Source organism: Lepidothrix coronata, unplaced genomic scaffold (assembly GCF_001604755.1).
Source record: "Lepidothrix coronata isolate B3197 unplaced genomic scaffold, Lepidothrix_coronata-1.0 Scaffold105, whole genome shotgun sequence".
Taxonomy (NCBI): Eukaryota; Metazoa; Chordata; class Aves; order Passeriformes; family Pipridae; genus Lepidothrix; species Lepidothrix coronata.
The window spans coordinates 956,360-974,503 of NW_016690285.1; the positions used below are offsets into that span (position 1 = coordinate 956,360).

The following is an 18,144-nucleotide window of genomic DNA, read 5'->3' on the forward strand; positions in this document are numbered from 1 at the left end:
TATATTTAAATATATATATAATAAATATACTTATATATATATAAAGTGTATTTACATACACTATATCTAGAATATATAGGTACTATATAGTGTATATCTAAAATATATATAAGTATATTTATTATATATATATTTAAATATGTTTCTATTATATTTAGAGTTTAAAAATTAAGTAAGGTTAAATAAAAGTGACTGACCCACCCAGACATCTGTGTAATATAGAGGTATATGTATATATATATATATATAAGAATATAGAGGTAAATGTCAATTTAAACTTACTTAATTTATTAAATATACTTCTATTTTATATACATATACCTCTGCTTATATATATATTTCTATTTTTATATATATACTTCTATATATACTTTATATATATACTTCTATTATATATAGATATAAATATATATAATATAATATATAAAATGTATTTTTATATTTAAATATATTCTTATATATATTTAAAGTATATATACACTATATGATATATATAGATACTATATATAAAATATAGATACTGTGTAGTATATATATAAAATAGATATAAGTCTATATTATATATATTTCCATATATTTAGATTAAGAATGTAAGAATTAAATAAGATTAAATAAAAGTGACTGACCTGCCCAGACATCTGTGTTTCAGAATATAAAGTTAAATGTCCATTTAAACTTACTTTATTAAATGTACTTACATATATATAATATAATTATCATATATTTTAAAAAATTAAAAAAAAAAAAGGAACCCAAAAAATTTTAAAAAATTAAAAAAAAAATAAGGAAAAAAAAAATATAAAATATATTATAAAATAAAAATGTATAAAAAGAGATATATTGAAAAAATATATATATATATTATATATTTAAGAATTTTAACCCTATATTTAAGTTTTTCCACTGCCCAACTTTTCTTGAATGACTCTGACTTTGCCTAAGACATCTCTGTTATCACTGCATATTTTAATTTTAAGGAATACTGGTGGGTTTAAAAAAAAAGCAAAGGAAGGAAAGTATGAATATACAGGATGATATTCAGCCAAGTTGAATTGAGAAAAAATAAACCTTTTTTTTTTTTTAAGAAACCAAACCATTAGAGGTGCAAATACATAATAAAAAACGTCATCCGTTGGAGTGGGCAGCCCAGGCATTTAGTTCTGCTGTAGTTCTGTCTGTCAGCAGTGATAAAACGTCATTAAAAATGGCTTTTTTTCCCCCTTTTGTTTGGAGACTGTTCAACTTTTCATGGGGCAGGTGCAACTGGGTTCAAATTGGGGTTTAATATCGAAATAAATTCAGATAAACGGCACGTGAGGCATCTGCATGAACATAGTTTATCCATTTTTATGGCTGTGAATCAGTGTTTTGTGTGTTTATAAGAGCTGTGCCCTTCATTCCTCCCATCTGATGGCTTCTGGAAGGTGACACCATTAAAGAACTTTGGACAAATCCCATAAAAGGTGGGAGTTGGACCCTTCTCCCAAGGAACGAGTGACGGGACGAGAGGAAAAGGCCTCGAGTTGTGCCGGGGGGATGAGGGGGTTATGTTGGATATTGGGGGGATTTTCTTTGTGGAAAGGGTGGTCAGGCATTGGAAAAGGGACAGTGGTGAGTCCCCACCCCTGGGAGGGGTTAAAATCCATGTGGATGTGGCACCTGGGGACACGGGGCAGTGGTGGCCTTGGAGGGAGCGCTTGGATTTATCTCCAAGGCCTTTTCCAACCTCCATGATTTGTATGATTATATGGAAAAGTATTGGGTGTTTAAATACGATCAGGTGGCTTTGTCCACGCTTTAAAAAACAATATAAACACACAAACCAACCCAAACAAAAGCAGAAACCCCAAACCAGACCCTTTCCCTGCCTCTTTTCGTGTTCCAGACCCGGTATTTTAAAGTCAAACGGAATTATCGTGTTCAGGGAGTTGCAGGTGTGTTGGTGCAGAACAGAGGAAGGGCAGGGAGAGCATCCTGAAAGTTTGCACAGTTTCTCTAAGTGGCTTTTTGAAAGCAGGATTTGTCTTCCAGAAGGGTGGAAAAATCACGTTTTGCCGCTCAAAACAAATCGATTGCCGAATTCCAAATGTTCGCTCGGAAGAAATCTTATGTGTTTACTCCATGGCAAAAAAAAAAAAAGAAATTAATGAATTAAATCGAGAATTCTTGTACAGCCAAAGCGGGTTTAGATGTATTTTTTGAATTCTGTAATTTAATAAGCTCCAGAATTCCCTATATTGGGACATTCCTGGTGTTGGGCTGTGGATATCCTGATAAAATCAGTGTATTCTGATGTTTGCAAGTGTGAGAGGTTGTGTTTCAATGAGTGCATTTAAGTGAAGTATTTACTCCATTGACTATAGATTGGCCTCCTCTCTCCTTCTATATTTCCCTCCACAAATAAATGGATGCTCTGTGAGATTCCTGGTGGGAGATCCTTCAGGAATTCTCCTGCAAATAAGGGAGAGTTGCTGATTATTCCCATTGCTGATTTTTTTTTTGTGGGAATCCTGAGATTTTTCCAACCAGCTCTGGACTCTTTTAAGTCGTTGGGAAGTCCTTTCTTGTACGAAACTGTGGTGCTGAATAGTGGGAAACGCTGATGAGTGGAATGCTCCGGCCTCCTGGCTGGGATATATCCGTGTTTCCCTCGGGAATGGCCTCGGATGTGCCGTTGTGGAGCTTCCAGCAGCCTGGTTGGGGCTATAATTTATTGAAATGCTACAAAAGCCTTGTTCTGCTCCTCCTGCCAGTCTGCAGGGACTGATGTCCCCGGGTGATCTCGGGATCCGTGGCTCCAGCTGGAATTGCGGCCACCAGGATCCGCTGGCGCCGCCGGAAGGTTTCCAAGTGGGAGGTGCAAATCCAGGCCCGTCCAGCAAAGTTCTCCCATCCCATGTGCCATTCCTGGGGCAGCAGCACATCAGCAAAAGGCTTTGCTGCACAGTTCCGGGGTTCTCTGATGTAATTTTCATGGAATGCTACTTCAGGGATGCGACTCCCTTTGAACAGCGCTGGGAACGCGGCGGAAGTTGTGCTTTGTCACCTCTTCAAGTTGTTCTTAAAAGACTCTCCCGGCCCTTCATGTGTGATTTTTTTTTTTCCATGGGGGTTTGTCCCTGAAATGTTCCCGGTTCCTCTGAAGAACAATTCCATTTTTAAGGTTTCAGCAGCTTTTGAGCAGCTGATGAGCGACTGCTCCGTGCTCTGGATTTCGGGAACATTTGCCTTTTTCCTGGTGTCCCTCTCCTGTCACACGTGTTCCCACATCCCTTTAGGAAACTCCTTCAGTCATCTTGGTGCTGCAGCTTCTTCTCATTGAAAAGCCCATTTTTAAGCCTCTAATACCAATAAATAATAGCAATAAATAGATATTGTCTTTATTTCCGTTCATCTGCTTCCTTAGTTACTTCCTATTTATTTCTTATTTAAGTTCAAGCCCAGACTTACAGTGTTTATGTATTTCAAACAACTCTGAGTTACATCATCACCCCAAATCCTAAAGAATGCACTTCTCAGTCCACCCAGTCACCCTAAAAGTTGTAACAAAGAATTTTTCTGTCACCTCTCTATTTTGTGAATAGTAAAGACTGACCTTCCCTCAGTCTTTGCTATTCACATGGATTTTAAATGCTCAGAAAAATGGGAGTTTCTCTTCCCAAATGCAGCAGCACTTTGTGACTTCTTAACCAAATTGTCAGACATTCCTAAAAGGGGGGGATCCTGGAATTATTAATCAAGTTTAAAATAGTCCCTTAGTGGGATCTAAACTTTGTGTTGGCTTTTCTCTGTTGGTTGTGGTTTGGGTTGTTGTGGTTTTTTTTTTTTTTTCCTCTTCTTTAAAGGCTGTTGGATTTCAACTGAAATGGTCCAGATTTGAAAACTTAGGAGTTAAACTCCTCACGCCGAGGTCGAATTTTGTGCCTCCACCTCAAACGTTGCTTTGAGTGACGAAGCAGTACCTGGTTTGTGCTTTGCACTGGAAGGATTTTGACAAGTGAAAGTTTTACTTGCGTTGAACGTTTTTTTTTTACAATTTGCACACTGCAAAATTCTGATTTAAAATCCGATTTTTCCCGTGCCGTGTTCGTTTCTCAGTCGTTTGTCCGTACCTTTAGTGAGAGCCCAGGGTTTGATCCGGGTTTGATCCGGGCTTGCCCACGATCCCGTGGGAGGAGATAAATAATGGATGTGCTCCGTGGAAGAGCAGAGGAGGGAGCACAGCTCAGCTTTCCCACCTGTGGCACAGCTGGCTCAGCACAGGGAAGATGAAAGGCAGGAGATCAAATCGTCTTGGGCAGGAGAACTGGAAGTGCAGAGGGTCAGGAGGGTCCCAAATGTGAGGAATTATTGCTGGGCTAAAATGTGGGAGTTGTATTTTCAGTGTATTGATGTAAAATAAGGAAATGATGAGGAGAACTGGACACAATGGTCAATATGAATGGGATTTAATTTTGGGCATGAGAGGGTGAAGACATTTCAGGAGCCCAAGAAACTGTGGACAGAGGGGCTGCAGTGGCAGGAGAAAAAAGCTTGAAGAAGGGGGAGAAAAGTCACAAAAATAAATGAATAAGGCTTCTGGTTTTTAATCTGAGCAAAAATGTGTCTCATGAGTGTTTGAGCCCAGTTTTGGGGGGATTGTCCTGAGCTCTGAGGGGTCTGTCCCTCCCTCCAGGTCAGGGCTGTGGCCTCTCCATCCCTCTCCATGTCCCATCCATGACAATGGATAGATGGCTCAGGGACTTACACAAGTGGATGTATAAACTTCATTGATCAGCAGGAACCTCAGAACCCATCAGGCACCTGGACATGAAACCTGGCCTTGCACCACGTGTTCTAATAGCTCCTGATGGATCTGTATTCCAGAACTCCTGCTGCCTTTCCAAGGGAATTCATCTGCCTGTCCTCCACAGCCTCCCCTGCCAGCACCAGGGATGCTCTGATCCCTCAGGAACAGCTTCCTCTTCATATTCCTTGGATCACACATGTTTTCAGAGTTCAGACCTGCGTGTCAGGAATCCCAGAATGATTTGGGAAAGGATCTTAAAGCTCATCCAGTGCAACCCCCTGCCATGGGCAGGGACACCTCCATTATCCCAGTTGCTCCAACCCGGCCTTGGACACTCCCAGGGATCCAGGGGTAGCCACAGCTTCTCTGGGCAACCTGGGCCAGGGCCTCACCACCCTTCCAGCCAGGAATTCCTTCCCAGTATCCCACCTGAGACCTCCTATTTGTTATTTTGGTTGATGAAAGGTGGATGAGACCAAATCTGGGAACTACAGATTCTCCTTTTGGTCACAATCAAAAGACAGGATGGGATAGGGCAGGATTGGGTAGGACAGGACAAGTCACTGTCCTCGAGATGTTCAGGAAGTTCCTGATGGAAAGGGTTGGGGAAGAAGCTGAGGGGAGGGATTCAGGGAATGGGATCAGTGCAGGCTGTTGGTGCAGGAGGAGGCAGATGAGAGCACCCAGGGATTCACATCTTGGAGCTATTTTAGGCTCTGTTCTTCTCCGTGGGGAATTCCCATTCAGCTCAGGATTCATTCTTGTAAAAGAGCTCAGGGAAGCTTTGTGATACAATTTTATATTAGAAACCAGGGAAACTGTAGAAAATACTACAAGAATGATCCATCTCATCAAGGCTTTTAAAAATAAATGAGTGTGTTGCAGAAAGGGGAACGTCAAGGTAGAGTGAAGTGAACACAGGAGCAGCTTTACCTTCTAAGCACAGAAACCCAAAGATTATGATGATTAAATTATAACATTAATTACAGCAAGTGCTAGAAAAGAAATCCATAGAATCTGTGCCTTTTCCTCCCAGAAAACAGTGACTCAACAACAAACTGTAACCTCAGCTGCCTAAAAGGACCCGACTCACTTGGAAAAATATTTCCTCCTGTTTCAAAGGGAAAAGCAAATCTTGCTGAGGTATTAACATTTTGTTGGCAGCATCTCTTGCTCCTGCAGAATTCAGAATATCTCGGGCCTTGACAACCAAGAAATGAAAAGTTATGGGACGAGAAAATCCAGATTTCAATCTTCCCCCTGCTGAGCTGGCAGATTGTTTGCGTGCGCTGAGCAGGGGAAGGAGCAGTGAAACCCTGGTTGGGTTCAAGGAGATTTATTCAACTTTTCCCCCTCATGTACAGTCCTTTTGCGTGTCTCTGTTTCATTCCTGCAGTAAATGGGGCTTATTTTCCTTCTGAAAGATGAACAGGAGATGGAGGTGTGGGTTACATTCGCTCCCTGTAAATTATCTTCCCTCCATCTGAAACATTGGATTTCTTGGGTTTGAGTGGCCAGGATTGTCTGTAAACACAGAGACACTCAGATAAAGTTGATTCCCTATAAAACCATGTCATTCAATATTTATTTTGCACAGCAAAAACATTAAGAATTATGTAAGAACAGTAAGAGTTTTGGGTTGGGTTTTTTGTCCCGGCGATATTATTAGTGGATAATTTCATATTTGATTAATTAGTGTGTATTTTCCTGGTTGATTATGTTATGGGCATTTTTGCATGTATTTGCTGTACACAGGTTTCCAAAATCAGAGGATTATCAGGAAATCCCTGCTCTCTACAAATTTTAGAACTAAGGGCTTGTGATATACACCACAAATATCAGATTTTAGGAGCTCTGAAAGGGATGGAACTGGCTGGATGACTTATGGCTGTGTCTGCATGGACACTCCAAGGGATTCCAGCCACATGATTTAATATTCCTACTGAAATTGGGCCCTGCCTTATTTATCAAAGACACCTGAATGTGCCTTTGTCCGGTCTCTTAAGGAATAACGAGAGGGAAAGAGCGAGGGAAGGGAACGTGCAAGACGAGGTTTAACAGCCCCCGTGTGCCTAAAATTGTAAACAAGGCAGGAAAACGGGGAAATGCTCGGGCTTGGAGTGAGAAATAAAGAGGGAAATGGAGAAGGAGAAGGTTCAGGCTGAATGTCATGGAATGTCGTGGGGTTTTAGGTGGCACTTCCAAGGAAAGCAAAGAAAAAACTGTCTCAGGGCAAAGGCCCTTCTTTTTTTTTTTTTCCTTACTTTTTGGGGTTTTTTTTCTGTTTCTTTCCTTCAACTTCACCACTCAATGGAAAAAAAAAATCTCATCTGGGGGTATAAAAGAATGGGTTAAATTTTTTTTTGCTTATTGTAGTCCAGCAGCACTGTGGACTGTTTAATTTGAGATTAGAACCTTCTAAAAGAGCAAGACTGGGCTGTATATTTATGGCCTCTTCTTCCCCACCGAAAGGAACAACCCAAATTTCAGCTTCTAAATGGGTTAAAGAGCTGACAGTTCGGAACAATATCATTATTTTGACGTGGGTGCTCCTCAGCAAAGCTTTTGATGTCTTTCCTTGAGAACTTTTCGTATTATCTCCAGTGGCAGAACATTCTTGCAGGTCAGAATTGCTTTGGTGGGGATTTAAACTGGGGATTTAAAACTGGCCACGAAAACGATACTTTGCTTTTTTTTCCCCAAAAAACTGGTTGGAGAGATTCCTACCCACTTCCTCTCTCCCAATTCATCCCTTCTCCACGTGGTTTTCTCCATTTTTTTTTTTTTTACTTGCACCAGTGGTGGATCTTTGGGGTGAAGAAACAGTGGAGATAAAACAGATTTCTGTGTGTTTTTATTGCGAGGGGAGAAGGTGGTTTAGCTGGAATCTGGAGAATCACCTCTGATAGGTTCAGTTTGGGGAGGATTTTGTTTGTTTTATTTGTGCCTTGGCATTTTTCTCTTTCCCACACACATATTTCCTCTCCCAGATAACCACTAGAAACTCAGAATAATCTGAAGTACTTCTAAGAAACTTTGAAGCTCTGTAGCTGAAGATGAAAATTGTTTCTAAAATAGTTTGAATTTATCATTCACCGTTCTCATTTTCACTGATGTGAGTGTAAACTTGGGTGGTTTTCCTTCCCTTTTGTGTCCTGGCTTTGAGACCTGTCACTTCCAGCCTGGAAATGGAGTGTTTGGCACCTGGATGGAATTGGAGACCAGCGTGACCTCGGATGTGTTTGCTCCGTGTTTAAACAGAGGGCTGATGTGATATTTTGTCCAAAAATATCACAAATATCCAAATATCACAAATATCCAAAAGTAGTGAAATCTCTCCTTAAGATTTAATGCCCAGTTTTCCCCTTGGGATCAGGTGCTGCCCCCAGAGGGTTTTATGGCACTGCCGACGCTCCCGATTCCTCATTCCTGGAGAGCAGCCTGCCTTATCCATGAATTCCAGAAACCAGCATTCCCTCCAAGCATCCTCTGTGCTGTTGGGCTGGGAAGAGGCTGCCCACCTGACCTCTCTGGATACCTGGGAAATGAAGCAGCCCAATCCCTGGAATTCCTCCCGACGCCGAGAAACCGGGATGTGCCGGTTGAGGTTCTCTCGGGAGATGCCTCAAAAAAAAAAATGAACAAGGTCATTTTCTTCACAAAAAACCCAACTTTCCAAACTTCATTTCAGCTGAGCAGGAAGGGGAATTCTGCTTTTATCTGCTGCTGGGTTAATTGTCCACGTGCCTGTTGTGGAGGTGTGATAGTGGTGCCTCCCAAAATCCCGGGAGGAACGGGCGCTTCCCTGGAAGATTTTTTCTTCTTGGGGAAGATAAGATGGAAGGAGAAATGCTGGAGACAAAAATCTGATAAAGGCAGGAATATCAGAAGGAATGGCAGGCTAAAGGGAGAGTCCTTGAGTGAATGTGTCTTAAACAGGGATATGTGGGAATCCAGTTGTGCTCCTGAGCTCTGGAAAAGAAAAAAAAATAGGAAGTTCTTACATTTTTCCTTATTTAATAAAAATTCAAAAGGCAAAAACCTACTAAGAATTTTTTTATAATGTGCCCAAACCCCCTGCTTTTCCAGGAGGCAGCACAGTGAACCGTGAGGAAACGGGATTTTATTATTATTTTATTATTTTATTATTTTACTTTTGTTCACCCAGGAAGGAATGCAGGCCCGGCTTCAAATAAATCTGCTGTTAAGGAAAAAAAAAAAAAAAGTCCATTATTACGTTTTAAGGAGCGCTCAGAAGTTTCTGGGAGTGATTTGGGGCTGATCTGTATGTGCTGCACATGCAGCTGGAAAGGGAGATAAATTCCTTCTGTTGGTAACACAATCATCTCACAAGGTATTTTGGTATTAAATTAGATTTGTGTAACCAGAGTGCTCCTGTGGATGCTCCTGAATCGTCACTAAAGAGCAGCTGATCCAAGTTTGGCCCAAGGAAGAAAGGAAGTTTTGGGGGATTATATTCCCTGCTCCTGATGGCAATCCATCAGAATTTGATATTTGTGCACAGGCTTGTTTTAAAAGCACTGTAATTACGGCAGGGCTGTAAATCTTATGTTAATGGAGATATAAATGTTAAATATGAGCCATACTTTGAGCTTAAACATTCCTTGGAAAATGAGGATGAAGGAAAAGGAGGTAGAGAATAAGTGTGTGTGAATGTGAGCCTGGAGAAGTGGGATGCAGGCATTAAAAACACCTTAATCTTCCCTAAAATCTTTGCCTGGATTTCAGTGTGGTGGTGAACATACACTGCTATATAAAGAAATATTCCTCCCTTAAATCTTGTGGGATTTGGGAGCACTTATGAATTAATTTGTTTCCAGGAGTTCCATCAGAAGAGAAATCCTTTGTAAAACTGCAGGTGTTGAACTTACAGACCAAAAAAAAAACAAAACAAACCCTTCTTGGGCTGGGAAATTAGGCACAGTTATTAGTTGGATGTTGAAATTAAAATGCAGAAAAGGCCCCTGAAACCTCTTGGTTATCATTCCAAGATTGCAGGGAAACGCTTTTCCCAGCCTTTTTCTGCTTAAAAAATAAATAAGATATTTGTGATTTGATGGAAATATCCATGCAGTTTTGCTTCCAGTGACACCAAGTCTCATTCCTTAAACATTAATAAAGTTAAACAAATTCCGGTGACCGGGAGAACAGGGAATAGTGCAGGCCCAGGGCAGCTCCAAAACCAGGCAGAAACTGCTGGAAACGTGCTCTAAAACTGTGCTCAATAATTATCATTCAGCTCAAAGAAAGGAAAAAATACTCTTGAGTGGAAATTGCCATAAGATCAGCCAATTAATGCAGTTTTTCTGTTGCATTTGATTGCCTTTTCTGCTCTTTGGAGGCAGAAAATAAACCAAGAGATGTATGTGAAGAGATGCATTTTTTTTCTCCTTTGGCTGCGTAACCAGGGATTGATACTTCCATAAATTCCCTGCACTTTGGGCTTCGGAATGTTTCTAATGGAATTTTGGAGGAGAAGAACGTTTCCTCAGACAACTGGGGCATTTTCTCTGTTTTAAAAGGAAGACTCTGAAGAGGTGTCAGTGTTTTATCTGCCCCTCTTTTCAGGGTTGGATTCAGTGTCTTCTGATTATCCAGTGTTTGAAAGCACCAAAAAAAAAACCCCAACCCTAATTATTTTATAGTAGTAAATGTCAGCCTCAAAATCGACCCAAAATAGAATTTCAGCCCAACTTGCAACATCTTTGCACATTCTATATCTGAGTGTTGACAGGGAATTGCCTCCCAGAAATTAAAGCACCGGTTCTGCAGTTCAGCTCCTTGAGTTTTTAGGTCTGTGCTTGGAAAAATTGAACTGCTGGGACACGAGTTCCCCCCGTGCAGGTTTGCTCCAGACACCGACTGCCCTGGAGGCACAAAACGCTCCGGCACAGGGTGGGAGCGACTGCCACAAACCAGAGGGGAATATTTTTGGAACCACCTCAACAGCAGAGAAATACAAAATGCATACATATATATATATAATATATAATTATAAAGCGCAGTTGATGCTCGTTACAAAAATATTCCCCTCTTTTCCTCCTCCAACCCAAAAATAAACAATGGGGAGTGTTCCCGTTCGTCTCCGCGTTTTCGCCGGAGTTTGGGCTCTTCCCGAGCCGACGGTTGACAGGGATCCTGTGTTTCCTCTCCAACTGTGTCACCACCGCGGGCGAGGATTCCGGGAGGTCACCCGGAATCCCTCTGTGATCGTGTGCTGTGCGAGCAGAGTAAGAGCTCTGTCATCTCCGCGCGGGAACCACGGCGGGAAGTGTATTTTTGGCTGCGCCGGGTGTTTGGGTGAACGGCGAAGTTGGAGCGCAAAGCATTTTCTTTCACATCCAAGAATTTAGAAAGGTCAAAATCATTGTTTTTTTTCCTTTCTGAGCTTGCTGCCGTGTCCCCTGAAAGGTGAGGGGCGTGTGAGTGGTCACTCGGTGGTGGTTTTTAATTAGCCCGGATTCAAAGAGGGCCGGGGTGAAATGTGAGTAAATCTCATTACTCCGGCAGCGGTTGCTTGACTACAAAGAAAGTTTATATTTAGTAAACTCACTTCCCTGACCTACTTTGTGGGGATGATGATGATTTTCTCAGCGTGGCTTTGGGTTTGCTGTTGCCCTGCTCCCTTTCCATGAATGGAGGATCCTTCCCGGCTCTTCTCCTTCGTTTCTGGGCTGCTCAGGCCAAGGCTCTTTCTGTTGGTGGTTAACTTAGTGCGTGGAATTCCTTCCCAAAATCTTTACAAATAACGAATTGTCTAAATCACAGGCTCATTGCAGAATCCCAGGATGCTTTGGGTTGGAAAGGGACATTAAGGATTATCCAGTTCCACCCCCTGCCATGGGTAGGGACACCTTCCACTAGCCCAGCTTGCTCCAACCTGGCCTTGGACACTTCAGGGATCCAGGGGCAGCCACAGCTTCTTTGGGAATTCCATCCTGTTCCCTCCCCACCCTCCCAGCCAGGAATTCCTTCCCAATATCCCACCTAACCCTGCCCTCTGGCAGTGGGAAGCCATTCCCTGTGTCCTGTCCCTCCATGCCTTGTCCCCAGTCCCTCTCCAGCTCTCCTGGAGCCCCTTTAGGCCCTGGAAGGGGCTCTCAGGTCTCCCTGGAGTAGAGAATGTATATATATATAGTTTAGACTTAAATATCTATATAGGGGCAAGTGTCTGGTACAGCAGTGCCCCACACCACTGTCTCCAAAAACTGCCCTTCCTCAGCAAACCATTCAATCAGTAAAATCAGTGAGGCTTTCATGGTTTAATTTAAAATGCCATCTTTTTTTTCTGGTGTTAATTAGGAAACTCGGCTATATTGATGTCAATAAATGGCAAATACCAGCTAAAAGCAGGATGAAATTCCTTCTCAGGACAGTCTTGGAGAAGCCTCATCTGTCAGGAGATCTCATTAGTTCTTGCTCGCTCATCTCTGACAAAAACAGCACAGACCTGCTTTATTTATTTCTCACTTAAAACTATTAATTTAAAAGAAATATCGAGGCTGCCTTTTCTGCCTTATTGTGGAACAAAACAAAGAAAACCAGGGAAAACACGTGTTTGGTTTTTTTTTTCCCCCTCATGATTCTTTCCCAGTGGTGGCCTTTGCAGCTGAGCTGAATCATCCTCTGAAACCAGGGAATTCAGCCTTGGCTGGGGGCGGCTCATGCAGGGATCGTTCCTGGTTTTCCACACCTCAGGTGTGAGCACCGGCACGCGTGAAACGGAAACCTGGAAAACAAAGACCTCAAAGGTGTTTGTGAAACCTCCTGGTCCTTTACATTTGCCACTAAAAAAGAAAAACGAGGAGCTCCTCTCCGAAATTTCTGCTGCTTTCCCTGTGCGTTTTTGTCTTGCTGTGAGAGGATCTTGGTGTGACTGAAAGGATTTTTTTCCTCAAAAACAAGAAAAAAACACCTCCCAGAGGCAACAACTGACAGAGCTGGTTTAAAGACTTAGCACCCACGAGCACGAAAAATAATGTCTAAAACCAATTTATCGTCTTTCCTCGATGGTTTTTGAGGGTTCACTTTGAATAATCGTTGTCATGTGACAACAACAACTCTGATCTTCAGAGTTATAGAGAATGTATAGAAAGTTTTGTGTCTCAGAAGGTGCTGAGTTGTATCTAAAGAAATGTTTTGTCCCCAGTCCAGGAAGGAATTTGAAAAATAAGAAAAGGAATCCAAACAGATTCTTCCATTTGAGCGGGGACATATGTTTGGTGGGCTGGCACCAGACTGGGATGCAGAATCCTGTAGAACCAACTCCTCGGGCTGTGGGATATTTAGAGGATCAACATCCAGAATAAGGGGCTGGAGAATATGAGGGAGGGAAAAAAAGGAAGGAAAAGGAAGAACTGAGCACCTGAGGAGCAGCCCAAGGGAATTGTGGACAGGGTGGGGTGAGGTCAAAGGTTGGACTCGGTGATCTCAGAGGGCTTTTCCAACCTTGCCGAGTGGTTCCGTGAATTCCAGCCACTCTGGGCAGTATGTTGGATTCCCCGGGAGCACACAGGGAATGGGGAATGCAGGAGTTGGAGATGGCTGCAGGGATATGGTCCTGTTGGCATCACCGAGACTCCTCTGGCTGGAGGGTTGGAGTGGAAGGGTCCAGGCTCTTCAGGAAGGACAGGCAGGGGGATGAGGGTGGAACATCATCCTGTGTGTCCATGAGCAGCTGGAGCACATGGAGCTGCTCCTGGGGATGGACCAGGAGCTGAGCAGGAGCTCAATCCAGGAAGCTCCTGGAATGTGCTGGCAATGATTACCTTCCCCAAGGAGAGGGGCTGTGCTGGAGCTGGGTCTCACCAGCACAGAGGGGCTGGAGGGGTGGGAAGGGGCTCAAGGGCTGTGAAATGGTGTTCAGGATCCACAGGGATCCATTGGATGGGACTTGGAGCCAGGCTGGGAGAGCTGGAGGGGTTCACCTGCAGAAGAGAAGGCTCCAGGGAGACCTGAGAGCCCCTTCCAGGGTTAAAGGGACTCCAGGAGAGCTGGAAAGGGACTGGGGACAAGGGATGGAGGGACAGGACACAGGGAATGGCTTTCCACAGCTATCCCAAGATGGGATACTGGGAAGGAATTCCTGACTGTGAGGGTGGGGAGGCCCTGGCCCAGGTTTCCCAGAGAAGCTGTGGCTGCCCCTGGATCCCTGGAAGTGTCCAAGGCCAGGTTGGAGCAACCTGGGCTAGTGGAAGGTGTCCCTGCCCATGGCAGGGGCTGGAATGGGATGATCTTTAAGTTCCCCTCCAACCCAAACCATTCTGGGATTCCATGTAATTGTGTCTTTTTTTTGCATCCGTGTTAAATGACATCCGGGAATCTCTGAATAAGCTGATGTGTTTTTAAACAACAGACATTTTAATTTCCTTGGTAAATTCCCATGAACTGAAGATGAGATCACAGTGACTCCTCCTGGTTGTTGGGATGATGGTCAGGAAATCATGTGAAGCACAACTAACGTAACACTGGGGGGCCATTCATCAAAATGAACTGGTCCCCTAAAATTCATAAGATCCCCTTAGAGCATGTGGTGGTTTAACACAGAAGGAACTTCTTCCCAAAGCCCTTTGAGAAGGCTTGGAGGTTTTGAGAACAAAATTAATGATACCCTTACAATTATTGCAGTTGTCGTGTGTGAGAGAGAGCAGTGATTAAACCCCATCACAAATAACATCTGCAGTGGGAGCAGAGTTGAAATATCTGCATTTTGGTCGTGCAGTTCACAGAGGGAAAGAAAATATCATCTCTCAACACAAAAGGCAACGTGAGAGTGATTTACTTGCCAGGCAAAAAAAAAAAAAAAAAAAAAAAAAAAAGAAGAAAATGAAGATGTTTTCAGTGGCGCTTAAAAAATCTGGGGAGAATTGGGTCTGATTCAACTTGTTAAGAAAATCCAGTGTTAGGTTTGAAGGGCAGCTGATAGAAAACCTCAGCCCTGAATTAGGTGTGCAAAGGTGCTTTTAAGGAAAACTGGTCACAGATTTGAACCACCTTGGAGACTCTGGACATGCTGAGGAAGAACTGTTTGAAAAGGCGCCATGAAATGTTTCGTTCCTTCCCCTGTGATTGCTCCGTGGGGTGTTTTCCCTTTAAAATGACATTTTTTTTAACTCCAGTTCTCATTGAATCTTCTGTGCTGAACTTATTAAAGAAACCAGGTGTTGGCTCCCGCTCTGGCTTCTGCCCCAGTTCATTGAGAGACCAGAGAGACCAAAGGAGGGGCAGCCAAAGCCAAGCAGGGCCATCAGAAGGTGGGGCTGGTTGGCCCTGACGTTCTGAAGGGTCCTTTCCAACCTTAGTGATTCTCTGATTCCAAGGAATCGCGGGGCGTGGCTGCCCAGACCTGTGGATTTCAAGGCAATCATTTGGAGTTGGTGTTCCCACAGGATTCTTTGGGTTGGGAAAGCCCTCCAGGATCAGGGAGGGACTGATGCCCACCTTGGCACCAGCCCAGAGCACCGAGCGCCACGTCCAGTCGTGTCCTGGACCTTAATTCACCGACTCCTGTCTTGGATGGGGTTGTTTAGTGATTTCCAGCACCAGCAGAACTTGTTCACCTCCTGTTTCACAGAGACTCCTGTGAATTCCAGCTGTTCCATGAGCCTTCCATTACTACAAACTCTTTATTCCGTTCCTCTCCTGCCCCTCGGCCCCGCCTTGAACCTCACCTGAAAATTCCTCATCGCTCCCAGTTCCTCCACAGCAGCTTTTTGGTGCTTTAATTGGGTCATTTTGTATCTGGAATTTCCCCCCCCTGCTAATCCATCAACTCTCATCTTGGCAAACCCCAGGGTACAGTGGACATCCAATTTCTCTTTGGATTTTCATTAGGGAAAGAGAGGGAACATAAGCCTGGCATACCCTGGGTAATTTTATTTCACAGACTGATTGGACAGTTATTTATCCTACAAGTATTTTAAATTTTTGGAAGCACTAGGAAGAGCAGAGAGCATCCATTTAGCTGTTCCAGAACTTGCTGCTTTGAGGAAGAAGTTGGTCAGAGAGGTGTTTATTCTCCTGTAACAGGAGTTGGGGGGCATGGATTGACTTCAGAAGAGACAAACGTGGACAATTCAGATAAAACTTTATCCTAAACTGAGTTGAAATCACTTTTTGCATTGCTATGGGCAAACTGCTAAAAACTTGGGGGTTCTGCTGTTACAAATATTTAACTTTTATGGCTTTAAATACTAAATTGAGAAGCAATAAATTGTCCCCAGAGCCTGTGATCCCATCACCTTCCCACTTGTGTCCTGACTGTTGGCAATGGGGTGTCCCAGGCCTGCAGACAAAGAAATGAGTACTTGTGAAATGATAGTTTAAATATATATATATATATATTCAGGCTGAATAATTTTATTTTTTATTGTATTTTTTGCTTAATAAAAGCACCATAACTTGCTCTTATGGTGACATTGTCCTAAAGTTTCACTTGGCTTTTCCAAGCTTAAGGAGGTGCTTTAACTTTCTGTAATCTATTAGTGCTTGTGACACACTTCAACCCTAATTTGTAATTTTATTTAAATTTTAACTGGTGGGGTGATTACTGCTGTGGTTATTTGGGTATAACAACAGTGAAATCCCCAAGTTTTGTATATTTATTAAATATACTAATGCAGAGTAATTATTGAGGGCCCCCAAGAGTTAAATACCTGTGTTATGGCTCTGGTCCTTGTCTGTTTATTTTTAACAGCAGCTCCTAAATCCACCTGTTGCTCGAAATGCACAATCTTACTTTGTGCCTGTTTAAGAAGTAAATAAATAAAATAAGTAAATAAATATTTTAAACCCCAGTCTGGTCACCTTAAACCCGGGTTAAGTCCTGCTTTTGGTGTTGCTCTGCAGATCCTTGCTGACGATGGTGGTCGCTGGAGGCATCAGTATTGAAGATTATCTCATTTACAGACAAGATCTTTGAAATCCTGTCCCTTCAGGCAGCAAAGGTAAGGAAAAGAATCGAGATTATGCCTTTTTCTAGAAGGAATAAGTTAGTTTTTGGCCTCAAAAATAACCAGACTTGAACAGCAGCTGAAGGTTGGGAGCCAATGTTTAACCTCCTTTTTAATAAGTTTATTTATTCTGCTAATGTGAAAAATAAGCTGCGTGGAGGGAGCTCAGTTTCTTTTCCTCCTTTTAGTTACAAGAATATGAGTCATTAACTTCTTTTTTTTTTCTTTTTTGCCTGCATTTAATGGCTTTTCCTTATTCTTCCTTTCTCACAAGTTTTTTGCCCTGCTGATGAGTTGCAATATCTGTGTGTGTGTGATACAGACCCTTGTATGTTAAAACCCGGAGAGTGGCTGAGGAAAAAAGCCCAAAAATTAGGTGGAAAAGAAATAAAATAGGGGTCAATCTCCCAAAAATTCTTGTAGAATTGGAGAAAACTGACTTAAATTAAAAATTAAGGCATGAACCTGATGTGTCTCGTGCTGTTTGTTTTCCCTGCTCGTGGTGTTTGTTATCCACGCGTGGACTTCTGATCCAAATAAACGTGGGAGGTTCAGGGGAGCTTTGTTTAATTATCATTTTTTTCTCTTCTTGAAACTTTCTGTGAACGCTCTGGGCAGTCTGGGAAGAGGTTTTTCCCTTCAGCTGTGGAAGTGGAGCTCGTTTCCCCCCTCGTTACCCGCCGTTCGTTTGACGCGTGGCAATATCTGATATTTAGCGCTGGGTTTTTGCTCATCCCCGAGCAAACCAATTAAGGCATCATTAATTGAGCTCCTAATGGGGGTCTTGAATTCGGGAAAAATTCCCATATTTGCTTTTCCCTGCTTCAGCAACCAGGCCCAACGTGAGGGTCCAGCTTCAGGTTTGAGCTTCCGGAGGCGCCAACTCGAGCCGAGGCTTTTCCGAGCGAAGGGTGTGAAGTGCTGTTGGATCCCAGGGTGTGGAAATTCAGGAATAAGCTCCTTAATTCCCAAAGCTGGGCTCTGAATGGCTCTTGGCAGTTGGGTGTTTGAGGGATACAACTTCCACTGTTGTGGCCCAAGTGCTGCTCGTTTCACCTGCAACACAAGGCGGTGAAAACTGATTTAGGGAGCAGGTTTGGTCGGTGTTGGGAACTCATCTGCTGCTTTTGGGCTCAGCTGGATCTGCAGGGAAGGGGCTTGTTCTGCTGAGCTTTATCATCTATATCTTTAGAATATGTATATATTATATAGAATCTTTATTTTTCCTGTTCTGCAGATCTGACTAATATATATATATTTATAATACATATATTATATAGAATCTTTATTTTACCTGTTCTGCAGATCTGACTAATATATATATATTTATAATACATATATTATATAGAATCTTTATTTTGCTTGTTCTGCAGATCTGACAAA

General features: G+C 42.7%; 1 protein-coding gene across 2 annotated transcripts in view; it reads left to right on the forward strand.

The window, feature by feature from the left end:
• The window catches only part of MBD5 (methyl-CpG binding domain protein 5), a 109,397-nt gene that overhangs the window by 26,586 nt on the left and 64,667 nt on the right, over positions 1 to 18,144 (forward strand). For both annotated transcript variants that reach the window (XM_017823746.1, XM_017823745.1), the window contains exon 2: positions 16,658 to 16,755. The gene's annotated coding sequence lies outside the window, so the exon portion shown is untranslated. The remainder of the gene's footprint in view (positions 1 to 16,657; positions 16,756 to 18,144) is intronic.